Genomic DNA, 21,352 nt, shown 5'->3' on the forward strand with positions numbered 1-21,352 from the left:
CCGCAGCAATACTCAGGAAACTTGAGGTAAAAACTGCACCTAATCATGCGTTTTTCTATACGTTTTTTTACGTTTTGATGCGATTTTCGGCGCGTTTTCATGCTGCGGGTTTTAGTGCGATTTTCCACAGCACTAGGCAGATATAATTTGCGAAGGGAAACACAAAATAAATTGACATGCTGCGGATTCTAAAAAACACATTGCTGGTCAATTTCCGTCCCGAAAAATACTGCAGCGAGTACATGAGATTTCCTGGAATCTCATTGACTATGCTGGTACTGTATTACGCCATCCGCGCGGCATAGCCACACGTATACGCATCGTGTGCATTGAGCCTTACGCTGCTGTTACAGGGTGTATACATGTAGTATATGTCTCTGGACGCCATGTTGGTTGGGGGGTGCCAGTCTCTGGCTATTGGTCAGACGTTTAGGAGTGTGGCTGGCGCCATATTCCTGCAGTGTCGGGTGAGGGGCAGAATGTAGCGGGTGCTGCTCCCATGGAGGGGAGGGATTTCAGTTACTATGGTAACATCAGTAATAAATATGGAGGAGCAGCGCTGACTTTTCAGGACTAATAAATAATCTTATTAATTGTGTAACGTTCCCGCACCGCCACTCGCCGTTCTCTATATGTGGACGTTACGTTATCAGGTGTAAACAGAGAAGAGGAATGATGCCATAATGCAGTTTTTGTATGTCATGTGACCAGTCCTTATAATATAATATCTGTACAGTTAATGTTCATTATATTATTTTCTATCAGATCTTTATAGCTGGAGCTCTGTTATTTCTGATGCAGCGTGTGAGGAGATAAGATATTTTATAATAAACAATTCGCTCCTCACGACTCGTATCTGACTCGTATGTCGGAAACGTAGAATAGGTCTGAGCACCAAATATTTCACTGTATTTACACCGGACAACTGACATATATACATTACTAAATCTCCCCCGTACATCTCCAAACATGATAAATCACTGGCTGCCTGCTCCACCTCTAGGGGGAGCAGCTTCATATGGATTTATACAGATAGCGCTGAACTCAATGGAAGCTGTAAACATCTCTATGGAGTGAGCTACCCCTAGTGGTGGCTGCAGGAAATACAATGGGAGCTGCAGGAAATACTATGGCTCTTTGTCAGGAAACAGGAGGATCAGTGCCGGCCCCCGCCCCTCACCTCGGGCCCCATAGCAGTGACGTGGTCTGCCTCTATGGTGTGTACAGCACTGAGTATATGTAGCTATTATGTATATGTACAGTATATAGTAGTAATAGTTACATATCCTATATATATGGGTTTGCAGCAACAAAATTCCAATTCCAATACAGGTTATTTTTTTAGGCCATCCAACATACAGGACCCAGAAGGAGTGCTAGGAGGGCAGGTCGCAGGAGGAATAGAACAAAGAAAAACGCGACCACCACTTTACGACCACAAGGAATGAGGAACACACCCAACAAGGGGAAATATCCTCAGAAACATTGGTAAATATGTCATCCACTGTTTTGACACCCATATAATCATTGGTCTTGTCCAAAGGACTGTCTTTCTGCCCAAGCCAAACGATGGATTGGTTTGGTTTGGAGTTGGATTTGTAAATTTTATTAGGAGTTTAAAATTAGAAGTGTGGTTTAACATACGTGGGGTAGATACTGATTACAACAATGTTGACAGTGGATTCTGTCTGAACAGTCTTGGACTACATAACAAAAGCAAATTCCAACCACCAAGTTTAGAACATCCCATAGAGACGTATATGGATTTAGTTAAAAAAGATATTGATAAATTGTGTATTGAATGCCAAGATATAAGTTATTTGGTGCCTAAAGTGCATAAATGCCTTGCTAATCCCCCAGGTCGGCCGATCGTATCGGGTAGGGACTCTATATTGAACATTATTTTTATTGATAGAACATTGAGAGATTTTGCTATAGATACTATGTCCTATATCAGGGGTACCTCCGACTTTATCTGTAAACTACAACAGGTTGCACCACCACATGGGGCAATACTTGCTTCCTTCGATGTAGTGTCACTGTACACATCCATTGACCATAGTAAGGGGTTGGAAGCTGTCAAACGTAGATTGCTCACATCGGTATATAGTCCATCATGCTGCGAGCTGATTATTTCCCTTCTGGAACATATACTTACCTCTAATTACTTTGTATTTGATGATAAATTTTATCTACAACTTAGAGGTACGGCAATGGGGTCCAATATGGCCCCTACATATGCCAACATTTTTGTGGGCATGATGGAGGAGATGTTGATCAATGTATCTCACCACTTCACATATGTTCTGAGGTAGTGGCGATACATAGACGACATCTTCCTCATCTGGACAGACATGACAGAATCCTTTTTGGAATTCCACACCTTTTTTAATCAAATTGATCCAGACATTCAATTTACTTATACTTATTCGACTGAGATGATCCAATTCTTGGATATCTCAATAAGCATTAAAAATGATGTCTTATATACTAGTCTATATACTAAGCAAACTGACCGTAACACATTATTGAAATTTGAGAGCTGTCATACGAAAAAGATGGTACGCTCTCTTCCATACAGTCAAATGCTCAGGGCGAGACGTATTGTGGATGATGATTCAGAATTGAATCAGACTCTTGATCAGATGATCCTAAACTTTAAACATAGAGGATATCCAAGACGACTGTTGAATACCTTTAAGGACCAGGTCAAGAACACTCCTAGAAATAATCTATTGGTTAATCCTAAACGGCGTATATCTCTTTCCCGTGTTCCGTTTGTGTCCACCTATCACGATCTTAGTGGAGAAGTGGCAAAGATTTTTAATAGACATTGGGGCATTATTAAGAACAGTTATAAACACATTGAATCGTTTAATAACGCAGACCCCTCATGTCATATAGACGTCCACAAAACTTACGTGACAAATTAGTCAATAGTCTAACACATAGAAAAACAGGACAACAGACACTCCTTAGACCGAAATAAATGGGTAATTTTCCCTGTCTCTATTGCATTAATTGTCGTCTTATGCATAGGGGGAATGTCTTTATTCTTCCGCAAACACAAAGAGAGCACAGGATTAAACAATTTCTTACATGCGATTCGGATTGGGTTATTTACGTTCTCTGGTGCCCGTGTTCACTTCTATATGTCGGTGAAACCTCTTGTGATTTCAAGACACGTCTGAATAATCACAGATATTCCATACGTAAGAAGAAAAGTGATTTACCGGTATCGAAACATTTCTCGGAACTTGGACACACAGAAAAAGATCTTAGATTTATGATTTTGGAACAGGTTCCTAGCCCTTATAAGGGGGGTAATAGATCAGCATTATTACACAAGTGTGAATTGAAATGGATCTTTTTACTAGAATCATTGAAACCAAAGGGCCTCAATGTTAAGTTCAATGTTATGAGACTCATTACCTAATATGTCGCGTTCCCGTTTTTTCCCCTCCCTGTCCTTGCGGTGTCTTTCTCAGTGAATTTATATTTATACACACATGCGATACATGATTTGTATATTTGTAGATTGTTTTTAATTTTTCCTTTTTTCTCTTTCCAGAGGATTATAGAATTTCAGGACCACTCACCATGACTGGAGCGCTGTCTTCGTATATGATGTATGATATCTTACACAAGTCTGTCTGTTAACATTAATATGTACTAGTTTAGTATTATTATTATTTCTTCTTTTTTAATCCTTTGAATTCATGAGAGATGTGTACCTTTAAATTTAGGGGCTGTTGAATATATATTGACCCCTAAAAATCTTCTTCTTGCTGTCATCAAATGAGTAATAGGTTTTCTATTGGCTGTCCCTGTTCATGAATTTGGAACGGGATTACACACGGACCATTTTTCGATCTAACGATACCCATTTCTATTGGTTCGGTTGGCTCGAGTAGTCATTTGTAAAAGAGTAGATAATATGTAACACAATTAAAAATTAACGTGAATTTCTGCATTTATTTGTCTGATTACCTTCACAATAAACATATACTTTGATTTATTTTTGACGCTGTCTATTGTACATATGTCTCTCATATCCATGACTTTAGGACGCAGCCTGTTTTGGCCTTGTGGCACAGCCGATTTTGTCAAATCTGACATGTGTCACTTTATATGGTAATAACTTGGGAACGCTTTTACCTATCCAAGTGATTCTGAGATTCTCGTGACATATTGTACTTTATGATAGTGGAAAAATTTGGTCGATAAATTCAATATTTATTCGTGAAAAACACTAAAATTTTGAGAAAATTAGCAAAAATTAGCATTTTTCTAAATTTAAATGTATCTCCTTTTAAAACAGATAGTAGTACCACACAAAATAGTCCTTTTATTTTTCTAGCATGTTACAAGGCTTAGAAATTTAGCAGCAATTTCTCACATTTTCAAGAAAATTTCAAAAGGCCATTTTTACAGGGACCAGTTTAGTTGTGGGTTTGAAGGCCTTATATATTAGAATCCCCAAATAAATCACCCCATTTAAAAAACTACACCCCTCAAAGTTTTCAAAACAGCATTCAGAAAGTTTATTTTTTTTTTCTTTATCAAAGATTTTTATTTTGAAAATGTACACAACAAAACAGCATATACATTAGTTTCATGCATTTGCAAAATTCACATACAGTGCACTATAACACTTCAATATTTCAATATTACATAGAGTATCAAAGACACAGAGCAGCAGTAGGAGGTAGCCTCCTAATCAGCAGACAAAAATTTATACAAGAATGCAATGGAAACAACAGTCCCATAAGTGCGGCAAAGATAGTGCATTGTTTAGGGGATCCAGTCCCCACAGGTGGGTAACAATTATCACATATAAGTGCACTTTATACGACAAACTAACACAAGACAACAATGGGAAACACATCCCCCCCAAGTTCTACATTAGACATCCGCGTCCCCGTCATCCGTGAATAGAATAATCCATATATAATATCAGAAGAAGTTGTGGATTTACCTCCAGCGTCCATGGAATCAGGTTGTTGGTTGGACTTTCATATGATGGAAGGTGATGAGTCCAGTATGAAAAGTCCTGCGAGACAAAATCATCATTATAGTCACCTCCATCCCATAACGAGCAGTGTATATGTATATATGTGCCCCCTATCTCCCCCTTCATAGCAGATAATTCTTACAACCCCCAATCACCTGACCCTGTCACAGCCGATTGCGAGTTACCGCCATATTGAATAAGGGAAACCTACTCACCGGCAGCGTACCGCAATGTACGGGGTAGATCAAGTTCAAAGACAGAAAAAATAGGATAATCCTCATTTTCTCCAAAACGTCAAAGGGTCTCTCAGCACCAAGATGCCAATGAGATAGAAGCTGCAGGTGGGCGGAGCCACCTTAAATACCCCCAGCTGTGACATCACAATGTCCTCTGTGACATCACAATTCTCTTTGTGACATCATCACCGACCACACAATACCCCATGACATCATCACACACCACTAGACATCATATGACTCTGAGACTCTGGGCCTCATGTATCATAATCGTGTAATAGAAAAAATGTCCTTGTTGTCCATAGCAACCAATCACAGAGCAGCTTTCATTGTAGCACAACAGTTAGGAGATGAGAGCTGCACTGTGATTGGTTGCTATGGGTAACTAGGACAGTTTTCCTCTTATACAGTGTGGATACATAAGGCCGCCATCTTTGAATGATCTTCCTGAACCATTAAAAATGAGAATTATCATCTTCAGTATGGAGGTACACTATGGAGGGGTCACATAGAAACATCAACATGGCCCTTCTCCTTGTGTGGACCCTAAAAAAATCAACAACTCATCTACTCTCCAATATATATATATATCATCCTACTACATCTCATTATCCCCTACACATCCTTACATTCATCCAGAGCCCTCGATACCTAACAAGTGTGGCCCCCCCTGTGGAGCTGCAGATGTGGGTTGGGAGGCAGGAGAGGGGCCCAGCGTCTAGACACCCCTCCCCCAGACACTGACTTTGGACTCAGGAATTGTCCCTAGGGTAATGGCGGCTCCGCTCTGGGCCTTACTGCACTAACATGGCCCAATACTGAGTTACAGACTATGGACTTGTCACTATAAGAGGGGGTCACATGTACCCCATTTACTTATTGTTGGGCTTTATAGGGACAGTAGCATGGACCCACAATGAAGTCCAGGACATTGCCATTATCGTTACCCCCTGCCCATCACCTCACCCTGCCGCAGCTGATTCTAGGCACCCGCCATATGTAATAATATAGATGTACTCACCGGCAGCATACCGCAATGTACGGGGTAGATCAAGTTCAAAAACAGGAGTAATAGGATAATCCTCATTGTCTCCAATACGTTAAGGGGTCTCTCAGCACCAAGATGCCAAAGAGATACAAGCTGCAGGTGCACGGAACACCCTTATATACCCCCCATTGTGACATCACAATACCCTCTGTGACATCATCACCCACCACACGACACCACGTGACATCATCACCCACCACAAAATACCACATGACGTCATCACCCACCACACAATACCGCATGACATCATCACCCACCACACAATACCACATGACATCATCACCCACCACACTACCCTCTGTGACATCATCACCCACCACACTACCCTCTGTGACGTCACCCACCACACAATACCACGTGACATCATCACCCATCACACTACCCCCTCTGTGACATCATCACCCACCACACAATACCACGTGACATCTTTACCCACCACACAATACCACATACGACTAAATTGATGAAAGCAAGAAAAGATAGCAGGATCAAAATAGCGCACACCCAATACAAATAGTTTGAAAAAAGAAAAAAAATTTATTGATCCAAAACATATATATATGACACAAATAAAAACATTTAAAAACATGTATGAACAGAAGCCCATGTGTAGATAAACAGGGCAAAACTACAGTCACTATACTTGTCTCAATAGGACAATAATATACCAATAGATGGATAGTACTGGGTAAATATAAAGCCTCTACTCAACAACATCCAATAATCACAAGAACCAGAAACCTGGGATTACCTGGTGCTCAGCATGCCAATAATTGCTTTATAATGCAGCTTCCTCAGGGGAAATAGAATGCCACACACAATACCACATGACATCATCAGCCACCACACTACCCTCTGTGACATCACGCACCACATGTCACCACGTGACATCATCACTCAGCACAAGACGTCATGTGACCAGCACAATTTCCAGATTTAGTTATTTCTAAAGTAAAATCCTGAGTTTCTTGTACTGTCCCTGGACATTGAGGAGTGCAGGTGACGTGTGTGACAGTGCCATAGTGAGACTTCTCTTCTCCTGTATACCAGGATATATGATAAGGCCACATGCACACGTTGCATATTTTGCTGCGGAAGATACTCACTAAAACCGCAGCCATACTCAGGAAACTCGAGGTAAAAACTGCTCCTAATCATGCGTTTTCTATACTTTTTTTACGTTTTGATGAGTTTTTCGGCGCGTTTTCATGCTGCGGGTTTTGGTGTGATTTTCCACAGCACTAGGCAGATATAATTTGCAAGGGGAAACACAAAATAAATTGACATGCTGCGGATTCTAAAAAACACATTGCTGGTCAATTTCGGTCCCGAAAAATACTGCAGCGAGTACATGAGATTTCCTGGAATCTCATTGACTATGCTGGTACTGTATTACGCCATCCGCGCGGCATAGCCACACGTATACGCATCTTGTGCATTGAGCCTTACGCTGCCGTTACAGGGTGTATACATGTAGTATATGTCTCTGGACGCCATGTTGGTTGGGGGGTGCCAGTCTCTGGCTATCAGTCAGAAGTTTAGCAGTGTGGCTGGCGCCATATTCCTGCAGTGTCGGGGGAGGGGCAGCATGTAGCGGGTGCTGCTCCCATGGAGGGGAGGGATTTCAGTTACTATGGTAACATCAGTAATAAATATGGAGGAGCAGCGCTGACTTTTCAGGACTAATAAATAATCGTATTAATTGTGTAACGTTCCTGCACCCCCGCTCGCCGTTCTCTATATGTGGACGTTACGTTATCAGGTGTAAACAGAGAAGAGGAATGACGCCATAATGCCGTTTTTCTATGTCATGTGACCAGTCCTTATAATATAATATATCTGTACAGTTAATGTTCATCATATTATTTTCTATCAGATATTTATAGCTGGAGCTCTGTTATTACTGATGCAGCGTGTGAGGAGATTAGATATTTTATAATAAACTATTCACTCCTCCCGACTCGTATGTCAGAAAAGTAGAATAGGTCTGAATACCAAATATGTCACTGTATTTACAGCGGACAACTGACATATATACATTACTAAATTTCCCCCGTACACCTCCAAACATGATAAATCACTGGCTGCCTGCACCACCACTAGGGGGAGCTGCTTCATATGGATTTATACAGATAGTTTTCCTGTTAGACAGTGTGGATACATGAGGCCGCCATCTTTGGATGATCTTCCTGAACCATTAAAAATGAGAATTATCGTCTTCAGTATGGAGGTGCACTATGGAGGGGTCACATAGAAACATCAACATGGCCCTTCTCCTTGTGTGGACCCTAAAAAATCAACAACTCATCTACTCTCCAATATATATCTATCTATCATCCTACTACATCTCATTATCCCCTACACATCCTTACATTCATCCAGAGCCCTCGATACCTAACATCCCTCAAGTGTGTACCTCCCTATGGAGCTGCAGACGGAGGCAGGAGAGGGGCCCAGCGTCTAGATACCCCTCCCCCAAACATTGACTTTGGACTCAGGAATTGTCCCTTGGGTAATGGCGGCTTTGAATACCAAATATGTCACTGTATATACAGCGGACAACTGACATATATACATTACTAAATTTCCCCCGTACACCTCCAAACATGATAAATCACTGGCTGCCTGCACCACCACTAGGGGGAGCTGCTTCATATGGATTTATACAGATAGTGCTGAACTCAATGTAAGCTGTAAACATCTCTATGTAGTGAGCTCCCCCTAGTGGTGGCTGCAGGAAATACAATGGGAGCTGCAGGAAATATTATGGCTCTTTGACAAGAAGCAGGAGGATCAGTGCCGGCCCCTCCTCACCTCGGGCCCCATAGCAGTGACGTTGTCTGCCTCTATGGTGTGTACAGCACTGAGTATATGTAGCTATTATGTATATGTACAGTATATAGTAGTAATAGTTACATATCCTATATATATGGGTTTGCATCAACAAAATCCCAATTCCAATACAGGTGATTTTTTTTAGGCCATCCAACATACAGTACTAAGGGAGAAGAAAAAGAGATACACGGCGCCACATAGTGCAATAAACGCGAGGGAGTACAAAGAGCAATCTATAGTAAGAAAATCGCTCACCTTGGGTAATGGATACCGTTAAGTATCTCAAAAGCCAGAAAGCTGCTGCCAGGTCCGTACACACGCAAAAATAATTTTGCTGTCACAGTGGATCAATAATTGAGGAAGAAAAGGGGACCAACGGCGCTGCTATAAAAGATGTCAGGGCAAGAGATGATGATTAATGTTTATTGAAAGAGGCTACGCGTTTCGACGCCGGACCGGCGTCTTCATCAGGCCAATACACATTGTGCGATGTGCACACGTTTAAATACACAGTGAAATGAAGACTAATTGGCATTCAAAACATAAAAGAACCGCCAAATGCGGGCGGGTCAAAGGTCAGATAATATAGATTACATAATGCTAATGCAAAAACAAAACTTGTTCAGGATAATAGTATTTACATAAATACAAAACTGGTTAATACAACTAAAAATTACAAAAAACAAAAATAACAGTAGTCCTTTTATTTACATTTTTTATTCTTCTCCCTTCGTAGTGCTTCGCCGTTATCCTTATGGTTCCTGCGTTTCACTTTGCGGCTCATTGCCCATGTGATCGTGTGAGGACATTGTTGCGTTCCACATGCGGTCCATTTAGTCCGTATGTCCCCCTTCGGCCACCGTACTTTTAGCGTTACCTAGGAACCTAGGGACGCTTTGGAAATTTCTTTTTATACTACGGTAATCCTTCCCTGTAACACATTTTGCAGAAGGTTGTTTGGAATTTCTTACTAATGCCCGGCGTGCGCATTTTGTACTTATGTAATATAAGGACTCTTAGAGATTGTGTGGTGTTTTTTGATCGAATATGTTTTTTCATAATATGCTACTGTTATTTTTGTTTTTTGTAATTTTTAGTTGTATTAACCAGTTTTGTATTTATGTAAATACTATTATCCTGAACAAGTTTTGTAATGCTGTTGTTTTTGCATTAGCATTATGTAATCTATATTATCTGACCTTTGACCCGCCCGCATTTGGCGGTTCTTTTATGTTTTGAATGCCAATTAGTCTTCATTTCACTGTGTATTTAAACGTGTGCACATCGCACAATGTGTATTGGCCTGATGAAGACGCCGGTCCAGCGTCGAAACGCGTAGCCTCTTTCAATAAACATTAATCATCATCTCTTGCCCTGACATCTTTTATAGCAGCGCCGTTGGTCCCCTTTTCTTCCTCAATTATTGATCCAACATACAGGACCCAGAAGGAGTACTAGGAGGGCAGATCACAGGAGGAATAGAACAAAGAAAAACGCGACCACCACTTTACGACCACAAGGAATGAGGAACAAACCCAACAAGGGGAAATATCCTCAGAAACAGTGGTAAATATATCCTCCATTGTTTTGACACCCATTATACAATCATTGGTCTTGTCCAAAGGACTGTCTTTCTGCCCAAGCCAAACGATGGATTGGTTTGGTTTGGAGTTGGATTTGTATAATTTCATTAGGAGTTTAAAATTAAAAGTGTGGTTTAACATATGTGGGGTAGATACTGATTACAACAATGTTGACAGTGGATTCTGTCTGAACAGTCTTGGACAACATAACAAAAGTAAATTCCAACCATGTTTAGAACATCCCATAGAGACTTATATGGATTTAGTTAAAAAAGATATTGATAAATTGTGTATTGAATGCCAAGATATGAATTTGAGACACCCTGATATTACATCTATTGAAATGCTGGCTCTTGATGAACTGATCCATAACCACAATCTAACCATAAAACCCGCAGACAAGGGTGGGGCGATCGTGGTCATGGACACTATTATGTATATGAGGGAGGCATGTAGACAGTTACAAGATGGGAATGTCTATAGATTACTTATTGGTGATCCTAGGTTTGACTTAGAGAAAAAGATTTTGAATCTAGTCAATCAAGCTTTTGAAGATGGGTTAATTGATCATGCCCTAAAGAAATATCTTATTATTGAGCATCCTAAGACACCTTGTCTTTATTTGTTGCCTAAAGTGCATAAATGCCTTGCTAATGCTCCAGGTCGCCCAATCGTATCGGGTAGGGACTCTATATTGAACAATATTTCTATTTTTATTGATAGAACATTGAGAGATTTTGCTATAGATACTAGGTCCTATATCAGGGGTACCTCCGACTTTATCTGTAAACTACAACAGGTCACACCACCGCAGGGGGCAATACTTGCTTCCTTCGATGTAGTGTCACTGTACACATCCATTGACCATAGTAAGGGGTTGGAAGCAGTCAAACGTAGATTGCTCACATCGGTATATAGTCCATCATGCTGTGAGCTGATTATTTCCCTTCTGGAACATATACTTACCTCTAACTACTTTGTATTTGATGATCATTTTTTTCTACAACTAATGGGTACGGCAATGGGGTCCAATATGGCCCCTACGTATGCCAACACTTTTGTGGGCATGATGGAGGAGATGTCGATCTATGTATCCCACCACTTTACATATGTTCTGAGGTGGTGGCGATACATAGACGACATCTTCCTCATCTGGACAGACACGACAGAATCCTTTTTGGAATTCCACACCTATTTGAATCAAATCGATCCAGACTTTCAATTTACTTATACTTATTTGACTGAGATGATCCAATTCTTGGATGTATCAATAAGCATTAAAAATATGTCTTATACACTAGTCTATATACTAAGCAAACTGACCGTAACACCATTATTGAAATTTGAGAGCTGTCATCCGAAAAAGATGATACGCTCTCTTCCATACAGTCAAATGCTCAGGGCGAGACATATTGTGGATGATGATTCAGAATTGAATCAGACTCCTGATCAGATGATCCTAAACTTTAAACATAGAGGATATTCAAGACGACTGTTGAATACCTTTAAGCACCAGGTCAAGAAGACTCCTAGAAATAATCTATTGGTTAATCCTAAACAGCGTATATCTCTTTCCTGTGTTCCGTTTGTGTCCACCTATCATGATCTTAGTGGAGAAGTGGCAAAGATTTTTAATAGACATTGGGGCATTATTAAGAACAGTTATAAACACATTGAATCGTTTAATAACGCACCCCTCATGTCAAAAAGACGTCCACAAAATTTACGTGACAAATTAGTCAATAGTCTGACACGTCGAAAAACAGGACAACAGACACTCCTTAGACCAAAATAAATGGGTCATTTTCCCTGTCTCCATTGCATTACTTGTCGTCTTATGCATAGGGGGAATGTCTTTATTCATCCGCAAACACAAAGAGAGCACAGGATTAAACAATTTCTTACATGCGATTCGGATTGGGTTATTTACGTTCTCTGGTGCCCGTGTTCACTTCTATATGTCGGTGAAACCTCTTGTGATTTCAAGACACGTCTGAATAATCACAGATATTCCATACGTAAGAAGAAAAGTGATTTACCGGTAGCGAAACATTTCTCGGAACTTGGACACACAGAAAAAGATCTTAGATTTTCTAATTTTGGAACAGGTTCCTAGCCCTTATAAGGGGGGTAATAGATCAGCATTATTACACAAGTGTGAATTGAAATGGATCTTTTTACTAGAATCATTGAAACCAAATGGCCTCAATGTTGAGTTCAATGTTATGAGACTCATTACCTAATATGTTGCGTTCCCGTTTTTTTCCCCTCCCTGTCCTTGCGGTGTCTTTCTCGGTGAAGGTATATTTATACACACATGCGATACATTATTTGTATATTTGTACATTGTTTTTAATTTTTCCTTTTGTCTCTTTCCAGAGGATTATAGAATTTCAGGACCACTCACCATGACTGGAGCTCTGTCTTCATATATGATGTATGATATCTTACACAAGTCTGTCTGTTAACATTAATATGTACTAGTTTAGTATTATTATTATTTCTTCTTTTTTAATCCTTTGAATTCATGAGAGACATGTGTACCTTTAAATTTAGGGGCTGTTGAATATATATTAACCCCTAAAAATCTTCTTCTTGCTGTCATCACATGAGTAATAGGTTTTCTAGTGGCTGTCCCTGTTCATGAATTTGGAATGGGATTACACACGGACCATTTTTCTATCTAACGATACCCATTTCTATTGGTTCGGTTGGCTTGAGTAATCATTTGTAAAAGAGCAGATAATATAATAATAATAATAATAATAATCTTTATTTATATAGCGCCAACATATTACGCAGCACTTTACAATTTAGAGGGAACATGAAACAAACAATATCAGACATTACATACATAGTGAGGACCCTGCTCGCAAGAGTTTACAATCTATGAGGACATAAGGGAGACACAAAGTGTAACAGTGTTTGTTCTGTACAATGGTCCTGCCATTTTTATACATATGCGGTGGTAACATAAAGCTGCATGAGCCGGTCACCAGCCAGTATCCGTGTATGACGGACATGAAGAGAAGGAGTGTGAGGGAATCTTATTCTGATGACTAATCTAAAAGAAGGGCCATGGAAAGGAGTCAGATTAGGGAATGTTATAGGCCTGTCTAAATAGATGTGTTTTCAGGGCACGTTTAAAACTGTGGATATTGGGAATTAATCTGATTGTCTGGGGTAGCACATTCCAGAGGACGGTGCAGCACGAGAAAGATCTTGGAGACGGGAGTGGGAGGTTCGGATTATGGAGGATTTTAATCTAAGGTCGTTGGCAGAACGTAGAGCCCGAGCAGGGTGGTAGACAGAGATGAGGGAGGACATGTAAGGAGGTGCAGCACTGTGGAGAGCTTTGTGGGTGAGAGTAATAAGTTTGAATTTTCTTCGGAAGGGAATGGGCTACTAGTGCAGTGACTGGCACAGATTAGAGGCGTTGGTGTAGCGGTTGGTCATAAAGATGAGCCTGGCTGCTGCATTGAGGATACATTGGAGAGGGGAGAGTTTAGTGAGGGGAAGAACGACTAGTAATGAGTTACAGTAGTCAAGACGAGAGTGAATAAAAGCAACAATGAGAGTTTTGCCGCTTTCCTCCGTAAGAAAAGAGCGGATTCTGGAGATGTTTTTGAGGTGAAAATGACAGGAACGTGAAAGTAATTGTATGTGAGGAGTAAAGGAAAGATCTGAGTCAAAAATAACCCCGAGACAGTGGGCGTGCTGCTTAGGAGTGATGGTAGTGCCACACACAGAGATGGAGACATCAGGTTTAGGGAGGTTAGTAGATGGTGGGAACACAAGAAGCTCAGTTTTAGAAAGATTCAGTTTCAGATAGAGAGAGGACATGATGTTAGAGACAGCGGACAGACAATCACTGGTGTTTTGTATTAGAGCAGGGGGTGATGACACGGGAAGAGGTATATAATTGGGTGTCATCAGCGTAGAGATGGTACTGGAAGCCAAATCTGCTGATGGTTTGTCCAATAGGAGCTGTGTAGAGAGAAAAGAGCAGCGGGCCTAGGACTGATACCTTAGGAACCCCGAGAGCAAGGGGAAGAGGAGAAGAAGTGGAACCAGCAAATGACACACTGAATGAGCGGTCAGAGAGATAGGAGGAAAACCAAGAGAGAGCCGCGTCCTGGAGGCCAATAGAGTGGAGCATGTTAAGTAGGAGTTTGTGGTCTACAGTGTCAAAGTCTGCAGAGAGATCCAAAAGAATCAGGAGAGAGGATTTACCGTCCGATTAAATTAACGTCAATTTCTGCATTTATTTGTATGATTACCTTCACAATAAACATATACTTTGATTTCTTTTTGACACTGTCTATTGTACATATGTCTCTCATATCCATGACTGGATTGCTAGCCATTATTTCCCTGGACTATTGTCCTGTTTGATGTCGGCGTACAGACTTATCATAATCCATAAATTGCAACCTACGTTGTTGGCCCTCCTTATGCAGTTACCTTGTATCTTATTCACGGAGGTTCGTATCCGGACCCCCAGCGCATGCGCAACAAATAAAGCATCGTGTGGTTGCTATGCAACCAAACGCGTCTGTGATGACGACACGAGCATGCCCAGTTCTGTTTGGAGGACGCCAGACATCCTGACCACATGTGCAAATCAGCACGAACAAGGATTAAACCAGGGGTCTCAAACTCGGCCGGGTAAGTGGGCCGCATATAGAAAAAATGGGAAGTTGACGGGCCGCATTACTTTCAAATTTGATACAATACAAAATTATTGTTAATCAATTAGTTATTTGAACTACTATAACACTATATTACTAGAATAATAATACTACATTACTATAATAATACAGCTAGGTTTAAAATGTGAGATATTTCTCCACGTGCTTATTTCAACAATCCAGCTTTCCAGTTTAAGTGTCGCTAAATGCAGTCCGGCGGGTCAGTTAGCACACATGTCAAGATTGGGCAGCCCCTTTTTAGATAATGCTGCAGTGCCCTCTGTGGATGCTGCCGCAGTGCCCTCTGTGGATGCTGCCGCAGTACCCTCTGTGGATAATGCAACACACCCCTAGATAAGTCCACAGTGCCCTCTGTAGATAAGGCCACGGTGCCCTCTGTAGATAAGGCCACGGTGCCCTCTGTAGATAAGGCCACGGTGCCCTCTGTAGATAAGGCCACGGTGCCCTCTGTAGATAAGGCCACGGTGCCCTCTGTAGATAAGGCCACGGTGCCCTCTGTAGATAAGGCCACGGTGCCCTCTGTAGATAAGGCCACGGTGCCCTCTGTAGATAAGGCCACGGTGCCCTCTGTAGAAAAGGCCACGGTGCCCTCTGTAGATAAGGCCACGGTGCCCTCTGTAGATAAGGCCACGGTGCCCTCTGTAGATAAGGCCACGGTGCCCTCTGTAGATAAGGCCACGGTGCCCTCTGTAGATAATGCAACACACCCCTAGATAATGCCAGAGTCCTCTTCAGATACTGTCACACACCCACTTGTAGATAACGCCACAGTGCCCTCTGTAGAGGCTGCCACAGTGCCCTCTGTAGAGGCTGCCCCAGTGCCCTCTGTAGAGGCTGCCCCAGTGCCCTCTGTAGATGCTGCCCCAGTGCCCTCTGTAGAGGCTGCCCCAGTGCCCTCTGTAGAGGCTGCCCCAGTGCCCTCTGTAGAGGCTGCCCCAGTGCCCTCTGTAGAGGCTGCCCCAGAGCCCTCTGTAGAGGCTGCCCCAGAGCCCTCTGTAGAGGCTGCCAAAGTGCCCTCTGTAGAGGCTGCCAATGTGCCCTCTGTAGAGGCTGCCAATGTGCCCTCTGTAGAGGCTGCCCCAGTGCCCTCTGTAGAGGCTGCCCCAGTGCCCTCTGTAGAGGCTGCCCCAGTGCCCTCTGTAGAGGCTACCCCAGTGATGTCAGGGGCTTGCCCAGAGCTGGAGTCCCAGGCAGAGCGCTAGTAGGCTCTTCCTGGGACTCCAGCTGTGCTCCTGACATCACTGGGACTCCTGCTCTGGGGAAGCCCCTGACATCATTGTCAATGTATGGACAGCGATGTCAGAGGCTTCCCCAGAGTCCCGGAGCAGAGCCGATAATAGCGCTCTGCCCGGGACTCCGCTCTAGGGAAGACCCTGACACACTGTCCATATATGGGCAGCGATGTCAGGGAATTCCACAGAGTCCCGGAGCAGAGCCGACACCAGCGCTCTGCTCGGGACTCCGGCTCTGGGGAAGCCCCAGACATCGCTGTTCATATGTGGACAGCGATGTCAGGGAATTCCACAGAGTCCGGCAGCAGAGCTGACACCAGCGCTCTGCTCGGGACTCCGGCTCTGGGGAAGCCCCAGACATCGCTGTTCATATGTGGACAGCGATGTCAGGGAATTCCACAGAGTCCAGGAGCAGAGCCGACACCAGCGCTCTGCTCCGCTCTGGGCAAGACCCTAACACACTGTCCATATATGGGCAGCGATGTCAGGGAATTCCACAGAGTCCCGGAGCAGAGCTGACACCAGCGCTCTGCTCGGGACTCCGGCTCTGGGGAAGCCCCAGACATCGCTGTTCATATGTGGACAGCGATGTCAGGGAATTCCACAGAGTCCAGGAGCAGAGCCGACACCAGCGCTCTGCTCGGGACTCCGGCTCTGGCGAAGCCCCAGACATCGCTGTTCATATGTGAACAGCGATGTCAGGGAATTCCAGTGTCTCGGAGTAGAGCCGATACTAGCAGCTCTGTGTCCCGCGGGCCGCAGATGACAGCCCAAGGGGCCGCATGCGGCCCGCGGGCCGCGTGATTGAGACCCCTGGATTAAACTGTTTACTTCACATATCAAGTCAGCGATTGGTGAGTGGCCTGAAGACCTTGCCCCCTACACATATGATTGCATTTTTGATTAAGGGATAATCAAGCTATATTATGCGTTTTTAAATGTATGTCTATTTTTACACTGGATTTTATCACTGTACACTGTTTTCATAATTGCAACATATGATATTTATACAAGTATTTATATCCTGTACCACATATTTTTTTGTCTGTGCACTTTATTAACAACTTTAGGACGCAGCCTGTTTTGACCTTGTGGCTGTAATGATGGGGTAGGGAGACAGACAGGTGAGCCCTAATCTACCCGCCACTCAGTGCCTGCCTACTTGCAACTACCCGTCATAGGCAACGGGGTACAACTGGGCGACGGTCCCTACGCTCAGTAAGTGCATGACAGACAAACAAACAAGGGTACACAGAAGCTAGGGAAACGGTACAGCCTCCCACGGAGACACCGTGAGCAACGAGAGTAGTGAACGAGCCGAGTCAAACCAGGAGTGCACGAGGTACAAAACGCTGAGCAGGAGAGTAGTCAGTAAGCCAAGGTCAATAACAAGCAGAGGATCAGTAGTTCAAGCAGCAGAGCCAGGAAACAAGCAGAGAAGAATCACAGGCAAAGGAGGAACAGGAAAGGCAGGTATAAATAGACAGTGGGCGGGAGCTAGCTCCGTCTGGTCAGGCTGTGATAGGCTCTCCCACTCCTAAGCCTGCCATCCTGAGTGGTGGAAGATGGAGTCAGTCTCACAGACATAGGAGCAGGTGCAGACTGATTACCCACGGGCGTCGACACAGAAGCTGTGTCTGGCAGATCCTTTACAGTGGCACAGCCGATTTTGTCAGATCTGACATGTGTCACTTTATGTGGTAATAACTTGGGAATGCTTTTACCTATCCAAGCGATTCTGAGTTTGTTTTCTCGTGACATATTGTACTTTATGATAGTGGAAAAATTTGGTCGATAAATTCAATATTTATTCATGAAAAACATCAAAATTTAGGGAAAATGTGCAAAAATTTGCAGTTTTCTAAATTTAAATGTATCTGCTTGTAAAACAGATAGTAATACCACACAAAATAGTCACTAGTTAACATTTCCCATATGTCTACTTTATGTTTGCATAGTTTTTTGAATGTCCTTTTATTTTTCTAGGATGTTACAAGGCTTAGAACTTTAGCAGCAATTTCTCACATTTTCAAGAAAATTTCAAAAGGACATTTTTACAGGTACCAGTTTAGTTGTGGGTTTGAGGGCCTTATATATTAGAATCCCCAAATAAATCACCCCATTTAAAAAACTGCACCCCTCAAAGTATTCAAAACAGCATTCAGAAAGTTTCTTAACCCTTTAGGCGTTTCACAGGAAATAAAGCAAAGTAGAGGGGAAATTTACAAATTTCTCTTTTGCCGAAATTCATTTGCAATAAAAAAAAATCTGTACCACAGAAGGTTTTACTAGAGAAACGCAACTCAATATTTATTGCCCAGGTCCTGCAGTTTTTAGGAATATCCTACATGTGGCCCTAGTGCCCTAATGGACCGAAACACCGGCCTCAGAAGCAAAAGAGCACCTACAGGATTTTGGGGCCTGCTTTTTTTTAGATTATATTTTAGGCACCATGTCAGGTTTGAATAGGTCTTGTGGTGCCAAAACAGTGGAAACCCCCCAAAAGTGACCCCATTTTGGAAACTAGACCCCTCAAGGAATTTATCTAGGGGTATAGTTAGCATTTTGACCCCACAGGTATTTTGCTATATTTATTGAAATTAGTCTGTGAAAATGAAACTCTACTTTTTTTCTGAAAAAACATAGAAATTTGTAATTTTTAAAAGTAAATGCTCTCCAACATTTGTAAAGCAATGTCTCCCGATTACGGAAATACCCCATATGTGGTAATAAACTGCTGTTTGGACCCACAGCAGTGTACAGAAGGGAAGGAGCGCCATTTGGATTTTGGAGTGCAGATTTTGCTGGATTGGTTTTTAGTGCCATGTCGCGATTGCAACGTCCTGGAGAGAACAAAATAGTGGAAACACCCCAAAAGTGACCCCATTTGGGAAACTACACCCCTCAAGGAATTTTTCTAGGGGTATAGTAAGCATTAATACCACACAGGTTTTTGCTGAATTTAGTAGAATTAGGCCATGAAAATTAATATAAACATTTTTGTCCACTAAAATGTTGAATTTTTTCATTTTCACAAGAGTTAAAGGAGAAAAAGTCACCCTAAATTTGTAACGCAATCTCTCCCGAATATGACAATACCCCACCTGTGGTAATAATTTATTTTTTTAATAGAAATTAATTAACCTTTGCAGGACTGATGCTTTTTTGCTTTTCCATTTGATTTTCACTCCACGCCTTCCAAACGCCATAACTTTTTTATTTTTCCATCAATTGAGCGGTGTGAGGGCTTAGTTTTGGCAGGATGAGCTGTAGTTTTTATTGGTACCATTTTTTGGTACATACAACTTTTTGATCACTTTTTATTACATTTTGTTAAAAGCTTTGGTGACCATAAAACAGTGATTTTGGTGTTTTCAATTCTTAATTTCTTACGTCGTTCATAATGCGCTATAAATGACCATTATATTTTATTCTGCGGGTCGGCATGATTACGGCGATACCATATGTATATAGTTTTTTTATGTTTTGCAGCGTTTGCACAATAAAATCACTTCTTTATAAAATAATTTATTTTCTGTGTCACCATATTCTGAGAGCCGTAACTTTTTTATTTTTCAGTCAAAAAAGCGGTGTAAAGGCTCGTTTTTTGCGGGACGGGTTATAGTTTTTATTGGTACTATTTTGGGGTACATGCGACTTTTTGATCACTTTTTATTTTATATTTTGATAGGGGTGGTGACCAAAAAATAGTTATTCTGGCATTGTTTTTAGTTGGTTTTTTTTTTGCGGCGTTCACCGTGCGGTAAAAATAACATTGTAGTTTTATATATTGGGTCGTTATGAACGCGGTGATACCAAATATGTGTACTGTTTTTTAACGTTTTCATTTTGTTCCTATAATAAGAGACTTATTATACGAAAAAAAATCTTTTATTTTTACACTTTTGTAAAACATATTTATTAACGTTTTTTTACTTTTTTCTTTACTTTTTACGCTTTCTTTTTTTACCTGCAGGTCTGATCGCTGCTAGAATACATTACACCTACCTAGGTAGTGTAACGTATTCCAACTGTCAGTGTGACGTCACAGTCACTCTGACAGTTAGTCTACAAGGACCTTATAGGCTTCCATACACGGCAGACCCGGAGGCCGTTGTCTGGCCCCCGGGTGCCATCTCAAGCATCAGCAGGCCCCCACAATTGCATGGGGGCTGCTGATGTGCTATATACCCCCTACATGCGGAGATCGCAATCGAGCTCCACATTTAACGGGTTAATTGCCAAAATCAGCGGCAATGAGACGCTGATCGGCAACAGTGGAGTGTCAGCTGTCAGGGACAGCTGACGTCCCGGTTCCCGATGCACACTGCCACAGACACTGTCACCGACAGTGTGCATCGCGAACGGCAGTGACGTCCTGTCACTCTGACAGGAAGTCTATCAGGAGGCTGGTCCTGATAGGCTTCCGTACATGGCAGACACGGAGGCCATTCAGTGGCGGATTAAGTAGACCATAGGCCCTGGGCTGTTACCCATAGTTGGGCCCCCCTTCTCCACCGCCGCCCTGTAACTATTGTTAACACTTCCTTTTTGTCCAGACATTAACAAATGGGTGTTACTACTCCCCTTGTCAAAAGGCTGTGTCCCCACATACTGACAGTCTCCAACCATCGCTGACAGTATCGCACCCTGTATGGACACATTCTCCTGACAAGGGGAATAGTAACACTT

The sequence above is a fragment of the Rhinoderma darwinii genome, chromosome 3 (genome assembly GCF_050947455.1).
Source record: "Rhinoderma darwinii isolate aRhiDar2 chromosome 3, aRhiDar2.hap1, whole genome shotgun sequence".
NCBI classification, from domain to species: Eukaryota; Metazoa; Chordata; class Amphibia; order Anura; family Rhinodermatidae; genus Rhinoderma; species Rhinoderma darwinii.